The sequence below is a fragment of the Macaca fascicularis genome, chromosome 2 (assembly GCF_037993035.2).
Source record: "Macaca fascicularis isolate 582-1 chromosome 2, T2T-MFA8v1.1".
Classification (NCBI taxonomy): Eukaryota; Metazoa; Chordata; class Mammalia; order Primates; family Cercopithecidae; genus Macaca; species Macaca fascicularis.
In genome coordinates, this window is record NC_088376.1 from 94,353,265 (window position 1) to 94,366,033 (window position 12,769).

The 12,769-nt window shown below is 38.9% G+C and overlaps 1 long non-coding RNA gene across 1 annotated transcript; it reads left to right on the plus strand.

Moving 5' to 3' along the window:
• Positions 1 to 220: 220 nt before the first annotated feature.
• On the plus strand, positions 221 to 10,353 carry LOC135969682 (uncharacterized). The gene is made up of 3 exons (XR_010585050.2): positions 221 to 425; positions 3,408 to 3,547; positions 8,701 to 10,353. It is a non-coding gene; the product is annotated as an uncharacterized lncRNA (long non-coding RNA).
• Positions 10,354 to 12,769: the final 2,416 nt, after the last annotated feature.

A 12,769-nucleotide genomic window follows, 5' to 3' on the forward strand; every position in this document is an offset into this window, starting at 1 on the left:
CTCAGTCTGTTTCTATGGAGCCCTAGGGTCATTGTGAGCAGGCCTGGGGAGGATTTTTTCACTAATGCTGAACTAAATGATGCATTAAATTGGGTGAGGGCTGCCTTCAGGTGAAGATGAAAAGTACCCTGGCTGCCCTAGGAGAGAATGCTTCCCCCAGGATGTTTTCAGCTGCACTTTTCCATTCCACTTTAAATAGCACAGGTGATAAGGACTTTATGTGCATAACCCTCTGAACCAGCCCAGCAGCCCAGTGTCACCTTCTGCTACACAGAAAGAGAGAAGGGAAGGTTGTGCAAGAAGAGATGCTTTAGCTTTCCTTTCAATTTTTTTTCTTCCTCACTCCCCTATTGGAAGGAAAGAAAATACAAGCACAAAGAAGGTACCACTTATTTTACCAAAACTTCAAAAGACACCAAATCCAGGTAAGTTTCTGGAGTATTCCAGTTATCTTTGATTATAGTTCCAATTAGGATAAGTTTTGCTAAAATGAGTTAGGTATTTCTCTGTGCCTGCCGTGGTCATATAATGGAGACAATCAGTCATTTACTGTACACATCAGTGCAGGACCCAGGGAAAGCTTTTAGAAGATGTGGGACTCCATCTTTTCAAAGGGTCAAAGGGCAGATAATTTCACAATAAAGGGCAGAGAGACTTGGACCTCAAGGTTATGGGAGAAAACCTGCTATCTGATCAGAGTGCAAATTGCTCTAAGGATTGGTTGTCAATCACAGAAGAATAAGTAGACCATTATATTTTACTGTCTGCTGCTTGCATAGATTAATTAAAGCAGTTTGTGTACTTTTTATCACTTTCTTTGTACTTCATGCTGTTAAAAAAAATGAATATGGCATATATCCAGTTTTGCCATCAGAGCTTCAAATACAAAGAATATTGACAGAATATTTTTAATAATTTTTAAGAAAATCTTCCCTGGCTATATAAGAGAAAAAGCTGTGGGGTTTTTTTGTTTTTTTTTTTTTTGTTTGTTTGTTTTTTTTTGAACCATACAAATAGAAATTACAGGAATTAGCCCTAAAAATATGGATACTCCCTACTTAAAGCTTACATATTTTTACAAGTAAATGGTAGAGCAGGGCTTTAATGCAGGTCTGTCCAAACTCATACCTCACAGAAAATTGTGAAAATTAAATATAACGAACTCTAAAAACTAACTAGAGCAGTGCCTGGCATGCAATAAGCACTCAATAAAGAACACGCATACACACATTTTATTTCTGCATTTGTCCACAGGGCCCTACTCACTGTATACTCTGAACTCCATAGACATCAAATACAGCTACTTAAGTGACACAGTAGCCCAGCAGCTGGTTAAACATCAGCAAGTAGAAATGACAGAATGGAAAAGAGGCTATAGAGAAAGGAAGGAATAGTTTTTAAGGTGTGCTACCTGGAGAAGAAGAAGGCTCTATGAGGTAGCCTAGATGAGGATGGGGGAAAAGCTCTTTTAAAAAGACAACAGGTAAGGGAAATGCTACTGGCTTAGTGGCAAGTAGGAAGATTATAGGATGCAGTGTGCGACTGAGTTCTGCCAGCCACTAGACCTTAGTAACAGCCTGTCTCTGAGTCTCTTTTTCTGAAGATGGAGGTCATAGGTGAAAAGAGGATATGTCGAAACCCTGAGTAGATGTACGACAGAAGTAGAAACAAGGTCTCCTCTTTGTTTGCCCTGGGATGTAGCCATATTTCCCTATGACCGTATGCCCTGTCTGGCTTGCAGACTACTGTACAGTTTTTGCATTTTTTTCTTCAGAAATGACTCACAAATGCTATATTATTTTACCTTACACAAATTGCTTTCCATAAACCAAAACAGGGGGGGCTTGGAGCAATATTATAAACATGGCACATCTGTTTTTAATCAATGAAGAAGTATTATAAAACCTTTACTTTGGGGAAATATCCAGAATTTTATCCTGAAGAAAAATTGTATCCATCTGGTCCCATGAGAGCTGGTTTTTACATTAAGGAATATTTGTTGGTTGGGTGATTGGAGAGTGGGAGTAGGGAAAAGGGGGAAGTTGTTAGATCCAACACTTATCGTTAAGTGGAGTTAGTTTCTAAAAATGTAGCATCCAGAAACTGGTGAGTAATCCTTCTTCGTAGTGCAATATTATGTCACCAGATCTGCTGAGCTAATGCACAATAAAATTAATCCTCCATTTCTGCAAATGCTGGTGATATGGCAATCACAGATGTGCTGAAATAGAAGTGTTCATGCCAGGCAGAGTTCACGAGCCACAGATCTAGCCAATTGTCAAATTTCCGGCCCACACTTCACTCCAAGCCCACACTATCTGAAGGGAGGAGGAAGTCGCTGAAGATTCACTTATCAGCTTTCCAACCCCATCTCATCTCTTTCTCCAGAGTTGTTATTGCACATTTTTGCCATTATTTTAAAATTTCCAGCCAACTTGGCAACATACTATTTATGAAGACAGCATGCGGTGGGGTTTGGGCAGGAGAAGTGAAAGTAGGTAAGGGCAAAGAACTAACATTCATGGGCATGGGCATTAAATAGGGCCGTCTAGATTTAAACTTCCCAAAAACCTTGTGGAGCTGGTGTTATGCTTCCAATTTTAGACTGGGGGAAACTGCCCAGTAAGCATACCAAAATCAGCACAACCCCAAGCTCTTTGCATTATACCATGCTGACCCAGTCAGTATGTCTGTGCTTACATTCTTCTTCTTAATGATCCCTATTGATTTCCAAAAAGGAAGCACTAGGTGAAAGGAATTTAGGGTCAATCTAGTTTAATAACCCAGCCCAATGAATGGCAAAGTAAAGCAAAAGGTACCCTTAACTCACTGGTCCAGTCCATTATGGGTGTTCATGACTATTCTGCGATATCAATGGGGATCTTCTTTCCAGAATCTGGCCACATGCTCATGGAATCAACACCAAGCCCCTCAAAACTCCAGGAAAGAGATTCTGATTAAGCTTGGGTCACAAGCCCACTTCCTGGCTAGAGAGAAACAGAATCTCTTGACCAATATAAGACAACATGCCAAGGAGAATTGGGTTGCTGTTACCAAAAAGTCAAAATAAAAGATAGCCACTAGAATGGTACTTCTAGAACCCTGCAGTTACCCCGTCTGTTGTTTGAAATTTGTATTACCTCTCCCTCTCCAACAAGAAAATGGGAAACTCAACTCCATGCGGGCAGAGCCATTGTCTGTTTTGTTCCTCTCTCGAAACCAAACATTAGCACAAAGCCCGACACATGTAGGGCACGTGGTAGACACAAGTCTGTTATATAAACGGACCAGGCAAGATCTACATGTTGCCTGAAAGTCTCATCATGAGAAACTAAATGATTTGAGTTTGGTGTTTACTTCAAACCAAGTGACTTGGAGAGCTCCTGTGAAACTTGTTCTTTTTTCAGATGAATCTCAAAATTTATCGTGACTCCCAGCAGGCCCAGCAACAGTGAGGAAGAAGCTGCCCAGCAGTAGCTTTAGCCCTCCCGCAGGATAAACACTCACCAAGTCTGAGTGCTTGGATGGCCAAAATCACCCCAGTCAGGTGAGCTTTAGCAGTTCTCATTTCACTGAAAATCATTCAACATCCTTTATTTTTAAATAAGAAGCTTAGCTACCATATACAATGCGATATCTCTGTTTCATGTATTTATGACCATTTTAGCTTGTGTCTTAATGTCATAGAAGAAAACCTCTTTTAATTGGGAGGTTGATACACTTTTTAAACTGAAAATCAGAAAGCAAGGATTTCCCCTACCTCATTTTTATCAACCCACTACCTCCTGAAAATGTCATTTTTATGTTTCTTCTTACTGACTTTCTCTGAAGCTTTTGGAATTAAGGAAGAATATCTTATTTCCTGTTATATCCGTAGCACCTAGTACAGTGCCTGGCACACAGCTGATGCTCAATAAATAGTTATACTTAATGAATAAGTATATCAGTGTGCTTTTTCTTTAAATCAGTGTCCAATATATACAACCAATTGTTAAATGCCAACTCTATGCCAGTCAGGGCACTGTTAGAAACCTAGAGGGAATGTGCGTTTGATGCTTTTGTTAACCAAGAGAGTTTTTTGTGTTTTTTCTCAGAGACTCGCTGTCAGTAGAATCTACAGTGAGAAAACACTAGTAAGGGGAAAAAAACCAGGTTGTCTAGTAAAGTCATTTAACTTGCTTCAATGGCCTCTTTGGGGCAGGACCACATGATGACTTTCATGGGGTCCAGGCATTTTGCCATTATCCCTTCTTCCAAAAAATAATTAAAAGTTATACTTTACAACTCTACTGGTATCAAGATGAATATAAAGAAGGCTGAATTCATCATCATATATTCATTATCATTAGGTTCATTTTTCTTCTTTGTTTTACATGTAATTAAAACATTGAAAGTACCATAGGCCCCGTAAACACTGCCTGCTGCACCTAACGGAGAAGTCAGCGCTGCTTTGGGGGCCATTTGAACAGTACTATTCCCCAACCAGAGCAAGTTCTCCTCCTCCCTCCTTTTCTGATGGAATAAAGCTTCACCCCAAGGAGCTGATCTAGGCTTTCCAGTTAGAATCCTAACTCAGAAGACCTCTCCTTTTCTTGTCCAACATAAGAATACTATGCTGAGACCTAAAAGGGGAAAAGTCCTGCCTGCATTAACCTTCTACCAGTTCCGAATCATGCTGACTCTTATCTTTTCTGTTGCTAAGCTGTGGGACTATTATGCCTCCCCAATACTGCAGAGCCCTCCTCTTGTTTATGTAAAGACTCCAATTAAGCCAGAAATAGAATTTCACACTGCAAACGTCGTTTAAAAAATGTTAAGACATTCAGGCCTGTGTTCCTGTTCATTATTCTCTGCTGAAACCTAATATTAGTAACAGCATGTACTGAGGACCTGGACCATGAATTAAAAATGAAGTACTTGTACTGGAAAATATGTGAGCACCTAGTTACTTTATTTGGCAGGCACCTGTAGGGACAGGAGTTTGCTCTGTCTTACACAGCACTTTCAGTGATAGTTTTGCAGAATAAAACTAGAAATCAATTCTTTCCAAAGGATTACCTGAAGGGGAAAAGATAACCAAACATTAATCTACCACCTACACTCTTCCCTGCTCCGATGCCATAGACACAGGGTTCCTAAGAAAAGTTCTGATCCAAACCACTTCTTCCCTGAAACTTTGACTTTCCTAAATCACTTAGCCCTGTTGATATTTTAACAAGTGTAATGTCAATTATTTCTTCATCTAGTTTACTCCACCACGGGATTAAAACCACCTAAGGACAAAGAAAGACTTGTATCTCTATTCGATCTCTAGAAAATGTGGGAGAACAGTTATGGACAGAGTTCCTAGATTAAATCCAATGTAGATTGAAATTCTATCTCTATGGCTCGCCACATAACCGAAGCATGATCATGAGCAAATCATTTATCTTCTTTGATCCTCAGTTTCTCCTTCTGTAAAATGGAATAATTATCTTCTTGAATTAATGTGAGGATTAGGATAAATGTAGAGTGCTCAGTACAGTATGGTATGCCGTGAGCACTACATAAATGGTAGCTGTTATCATTATCATTATTATCATATCTCATTACCTTCTTTGTATCCTTATCCTGCAGCATGATAATTAGTACATACTAATGTTTGCTGTGTAAGTCACGGAATAGAGTTCATGCGGTTGTTTGATCCAAGAAGAAGGACAATTTGTTTTGTTTGCCTTGGTTTTTCTTTTTGTTGTTGTTTGTTTGCCTTGGTTTTCTTTTTGTTGTTGCTGTTGTTGTTTGTTTGTTTGCCTTGGTTTTTAACAAGATTAATTTTCACCTGAGTTTTCTCCTTCTTTAGTGCATCATCCCTGCTTCCTGAAAAGATTTGTTAAATACCTGATAACAATTTATCAAGGATATTTTTCATTTCTGATGGATTTTACTCCATTGAAACAAACTCCCAACTAGAAACGATCATAGCCCCTCTTGTAGCAATCAAGAGAAATGTAAATCCGAACATGAAAATAGGTTTGTGTACAGAGATGTCAAGCTTTTGGTTCTGTATATGTTACTACAACTTTAAGGATTATTTGGTTTATTTCTTGCAAGGCAATTCACTCACCTGTCCCTGAAGACCAGGTTTTTTGTTGCTTCCTGCACATGTAAAAAAAAAAAAATTGCCTTTCTACATCTGCAGAAAACAAGTAGTTGTTGTCATCACTATACTTGCCCTGTGAAACCTTAGCAAGGGGATAGAGTTACACATTCCGCTCCTTTTAAGAGGAGCAGAGCATTTCAGCTCCATCGATGGGGAGTTGCAGCCAGTGGCTCTAATAACCTTGGTTTTTAAGTTTTGTGAATTTAGACATTTAATTATGTTTTAAAATATCACAAAATCCAAAACAGTTTTCAAAACCAAAAAAAAAAAAAAAAGATGAAATAAAAATAAGGGGTTAGAATGATCTCTGATGAAAACCAATTCATAAAGAAAGGTCTAGTTTCTGTTTTTGTTTTCTTTTAAGCTATTACATAACTGATTGTAGTATGTGGTACAGGAAATAATTTTGCCCATGCACCTGCACAGAAAAACCCAAATCAACGAGTTTGCTTCAGCCATCAATCTGTGGGACCAAAAGCTAAGCCTGAAAGCAAAGGTGAAATAAAATACGAAAATTGCACAGCAGCCGCAGAGGAGTCAGCTATCCAGAGGCCCTACTGAAACCCCATCTTTAGGGTAGAGTTTCAGACACATTTTGATGTTTTGGTCACCTGACCCAAGCTCTGGAGCCCAATTGGCCTCCAAATTTACAGGCTAAGTAATGATGTAACTAGAGTGTGTGGGAACCAGGAGGATGAGACAGATACAATTTTTCCCAGTCGTTTATTAGACTTGGCTACTAATTCTGCTTGTTCTTCAGTTTGACTCCTGGTTATCAGGAAATTCGAACTACTTAAAGAACATAATGAGTTTATCTATAACCAGGGCAGAATTTAGTCACATTCATGTAAAATTAAACCACAGTAACAGAAAATAGTAATTTGTGAAATTCAACTATTTATATTTGAATTTGATAGTAGATATATTTTAATGTATCTATATTTTGTTTTTCTGTACTCTTTTTTTTTACTAAAAATTATTACAGTATCACTTATAATATCATTCTTATGTTGCCTGAGAAAGAAATCCATCAAAATAAATGTGTTGGTTTATCCATGATTTTTCTAAACCTTTTCTTAATCTTAGAGCATTTTTGTCTAAACAGAATAAATGTTTATACTCAAGTAATTTGTCACTATGGTAACTTTTGACCTTTAAAATGCTGACACTGTATCAGAGACGACCAAGAGAAGAAATTATCCTTGTTCGACAAGAATAAGCAGAACCAGTTTGGCAAACTTCAGGATGCCTAGGGATGAAAAGCGTTTGTTGTTCTAGCAATGCTACTTCACGTCAGGAAAATGAGAGCATATCCTGGTTTCATGACAAAAACAGGAGCTCTAACACTGATAGCAAAACTTAAAGATTGAAGACTTTTTTTCTCTAAATTTCCTACAACACTACCCTCCCCACCCCCAAGAAATCATGTAATTTCTAATACTCACACAATATTATCTTTCTAATGTGTAGGCATGAGTTTTAATAAATTTTCTGACTCGTAATCCTAAATCTCTTGAAGATAGTCTTACAGTTGTACCTCGCAAGACTTTATCCACAGTTTCATAACAGAAAATGTAATACGTCTCCAAATGGATGGTATGACTATTTATAATGAACTCCCTGCCTATTTTTTAAATTAAAGGATGTTATATTTTGATGTCATTCATACTCATACAAAGTATTTCCCATTCTCAAAATATTTAATCTAGTTAGCAAATATCTTTAGGAAAGAAATCTCTAAAAATCCTTCTTTATCACTCTCCTTGTTTGAGTGTGTATCATGCCAAACACACACACAGTAGATATGGTGTCTGACATCTTCTGAAACCTGTTGGGGACTATATCAAACATTAATAGGGATTAGTGTTAGAACTGGTGTAAACATAGCAAACAATCTGCTGAAAGTGCATACTCACATTTCCATATGTTATGCAGGAAGCGGAGTCATTTAAGAAGTGAGGTACTGAGGGAGATGGTGTTCAGGTAGTGAGTATTTGACTGGTGAAAAGTAAACACACCCTGGATGTATTTACTCTGTAGTACCAGCATATTCATATCTACCCGACTCCAGTCCTTAAGCTTCTCTTCAAGAGACAAGTCAAGTTTGAGATATGCAATTTCACTACACAAAGCTTCTAAAACATAGATAAAAATGATTTAGTACTTCCAGGTGCACTGTAATTCTTGGCAGAAAAAGTTAATTCCAGGTGTGTAATCTCCTAAAGAAATCTGTTGTCAAAGCTGGATAAAACCGTCATATCAGAAAAATAAAAGTTCACCTATGAACAAAGTATAAGGTATGGCTAGGAAAACTCTCTGCTCCATGTAGAAATTACAGCGTAAAAGTGAAACTCCCTTTTACTTATGTAAACATTGCTGGGCTTTGGGCATCATTTCAAAAGAGGTAGAGCTGAACATGCATGAGCATATAGAAATATGACATACTCTCGGTGGGAGGTTTGGGGTGGGGTTCTAGTGCCAAGCCAGACTCTAATACACAGACAAAGGAAGAAAGAAGCTGAGTTTTATAGCTTACAGATTTTTTTTCTTTATTTTTTCAGGCCTCTGAACCAACCAAATAACTCAATCAACAACAACAAAACCGAGATGGGCCACAAAGTGGAAAATGTTATAACAGCTTAAGTAACAGGGAGGCGGCGGGGCGGCCCTGGCAGGGATAGGAATGCTGGTGGAGGGTGTGGGGAGGAGAGACCCTGTATTATGGAATATTTACGCTTTGCGATTCAATGCACATTTATTAATTGGTTTCTTTTTAAGAGACACTTATTTATGACAGGTTTATGAACACTATAGCATGTACAGAACTGAAGTTCTCCCATGGCTTAGTTTTATTTCCATATGTTTAGACAAAATGAACATCACATTTAATAGGAGTACTAGCAGCTCTTGAAGTGTTTGCCAGTGCTACATCCCTTGGGAGTTGTTACCACCAGATTAATATCCTGTGGGTCACTTAATTTTAAAAACCACATTATAGAGGCATTGTGTGATTAGATGTACTGCTTTTACAAGCCAGTTGGGGTGCGTCCTTTGCGTCTGGTTCAGAAAGGCTGGTGAGGGTAACTTATATAGACCTCCAACCTGGAGTGTCTGAGCAGCCAATGATTGTACAGACACATGGATGAGCAGAGAAAAATGTGTCCTCTGTCTACCATCAGAAACTGCCTCGAAGACAGGATCTAAAAGAAACAACTTGCTTAGTCAGAAACCGGCCTGAACAGCTGGGAGAAATTGGCCACTTCAGAGACTGAGGGGTGGTGCTATCATACCCTGAATCAGGCCTGTTTGTCACAAAATGCTCATAGTAAATAAACAGCCATGCTATTTCCACACTCTGCTATCAAAACCAAGTTCTACCAATCAGAGAGTATTTTACTTGAAAATTCAAAATATGCTCTTTATTTTCTCTGTTAAACATTCTCAGGTCTAGGTATTGGGAAGACCACCCAAAAACAACAGGAAGCATGCTTTTGGAGTGAACAAGAGGAATTTGCCACGGGCTTCAAGGACACTTGGAATGGGATGCCCAGTATTTCCTGCGGGAGTTTCAAATGGCATCAGGTGCAGTGGCTCCAGGCAACCTGGAAGCATTCATCATCATTTATGGTCTACTTTTGATTCTATGAGGAGACGATTCACTTAGGCTTCCTCCAGGCCAGGCCCAAAGAGGTGGCAGGCTATGAGGAGAAGAAAGCCTAAAAGGCATCCAGGTGGGACATTGTGAACTAGAGAACCCATGTGTGAGTTAGATTGCAAGTATCTCTGGTCACATTCACAAGCCAATAAAAACAATGCTGTCCTCCACGAGAACAAATCTAATTAGAACAAATCCCAATCCTTTACAAATATTGTAGACTGAAATGCTTGTTTTAAAGATAAAGACATTTGGCCAGGAGTGGTGGCTCATGCCTGTAATCCTAGCACTTTGGGAGGCTGAGGCGCGCAGATTACCTGAGGCCAGGAGTTCGAGACCAGCCTGACCAACATGAAGGAACCCTGTCTCTACTAAAAGTACAAAAATTAGCCGGGCATGGTGGCATGCACTTGTAACCCCGGCTACTCAAGAGGCTGACGCAGGAGAATAGCTTGAACCCAGGAGGCAGAGGTTGCAGTGAGCTGAGATCTCGCCATTGCACTCCAGCCTGGGCAACAGAATGAGACTCTGTCTCAAAAAAAAAAATAAATAAAATAAATATAAAAATTAGCCAGGCATGCTGGTATGCATCTGTAGTTCCAGCTACTCCAGAAGTTGAGGCATGAGAATCGCTTGAACTGAGGAGGCGGAGATTGGAGTGAGCCAAGATTATGCCATTGCACTCCAGCCTGGGCTACAGAGCAAGACTCCATCTCAAAAATAAATAAATAAAAATAAAGACATTTGTTCAGCCCTTTGAACTGTCAAATGAGTATGTTCTTGGAAAGGTTCCTTGTCATCAAATATAAATTGCAATGATCAAAGGCAAACTACATATCAATATGTAACGCAAAAGAGTTTACCAGGAGTCTACATTGGAGGAGATGAACTCGACGCAGAAATGGTGCACCTCTGGGTTTGCCAAAGCAGAAAAATTCTTGACAGCCTTCCCAAAAGTACAACCAAGTTCTTGTGCCCCAGAGTGGGGTGAGATCTTAGAGAAGAAAGGCATCTGAGGGATTATTTTTGAAGTCTTGTTCACAGGTTTAAGCAGTTACAATCACAAGTCCTTCTGCTCAACCACGACCATCTAGGTTTGCCCATTACTTTATTTTTTAATCTGACACAAAAGGAAAGATGCAGAGGTGAAAAAGGGAGGGGTAGAAAGGTGAATCATACTCTCTGTATCCTGTTCTACCACTTGCCACATTTCTAAAATACCACGATTCCCAGGCACAAGAGGATGTGTGAATATTTTGTTTTTTTTTTTTTTTTTACTTAGTACTAATAATACACAAGAGCTGAATAGTTACTGAAACTATTTCCAGTTTCTTGCATTTGATAATAGATGGAGACCCGATTCGAACTGACCTAGACCCTTAGATAACTATCCCAAACAGAGCCATCCCTGAGTAGGTCACAGAGCTTCTCTGTGTCTGTTTCTTTATTTGCAAAATCACATTGTATCACCTGTCAAATTCACAGACTGTTAAGAATTAAGTAAGTTCATGACTATGGAACACCTTTAAAACTATGAAGCACTAAAACGAATTCAGTGGACAGTGGCAATTATGAAGAGGATGATGATGGAAATGAGAGATACTACAAATGAAAATTCTGTATATTTATGAAATTATGGCTTTGTCATTTGAGAATTTCAATGGTTTTGAACATGTAGGACTGGGATCATAAAAATTCATGAGCATATTGGTGAGCCTCAAGTAAAATCTGTTTTAAATACACAATGTACACTTTCCAAAAGAAAATTTGTGATATGCATATTTATATATTTACTAGCACTATCAAAAGGTACCAAAGACATTAACACTAAGTTCTAAGCATTTTGCAGACTTCTGGAAGCTATTCTTCCCTACTTTGCCTACGTAAGTCACCTCCCTTGAATGATACTTGGGAAGGCCTGGTCACGATTATCTTTAGATATTTGATCTGGCTGAGATAATATCCTGCCCTATGAAGGTGCTGTGATTTCCGCCAAAGGGTAAAATAAACATTTTTCTCAGTATTATTGTCCAAGAGCTTTTACTTTTGACACTCTGGGTCTGCCTCAAGTGGCGGCTAGGTGATGGAGGACGAAAAAGAGGAGTGCGTAAAACCTGAAGCGAGAACCAGAAGTTTTCCCTAAAAGAAGCTAAGTTTTTTTAAGATGAAGATAAAGATTTAATTTCGCAATATTAATTTCTACTGCCAGTATAAAACTTTATCTTTCTAAGTATCTGTACATGTCTCTGTCCAAAGTACCCTCCTGCTACTAAGGCAAAGGAAAAGCATATTGATTTTTCTGCAAACTCCCATACCTTTCTTTCAAGTTGACTGCTTGGAAATCTATTCAAATTGGAGACTACATCCTGTTTAGGCAGTTGAAGTTGACAGCAGAGCTTTAATTAATAAGGCATGCAAGGACAAAGACACCAGGCCCAAATCAGATGCAGGCGACATCTTCTTGTGGCTGCTCTAAGAAGCACGGCAATCATTTATACTCTACCTTGGTGCTCAGATGGAAGAAATAAGGCTAGAGCATGAAGAGCAAGGCTATCTACTAAGATATGAGAATTACAGCATTCTGGATGAACAGAGTTATATTATCCCTGCTTTCAGATAAGTAAACCAAGAATCAGAGTGCATGGATTACTCTGCAAATGGAGGTAGAAAGCCTGTGCCCTATTTTCTTGTCCATCTTCAATATCCTGTGCTGGGATTTCAAGAACACTTGAAATCCTCTTGCTTTCCTCCTTTTGCCCATTATATTCCTTATCTACGGTGGGCATTTTCAGTGCTGCCAACAGTGCCTATGAATCTATGTTCTAAATGTCAGGACCTGCCAAGGTTTGTTAATTATCCTAACTCCCCCTGCTGGCGGATTTAACTACAACCCCAATTCAAAACTCAATGGAACACAGTAACTGTTTAAAACGTTTTTCAACCTAATTCACATCATAAAAGAATAGGTCCGAAAA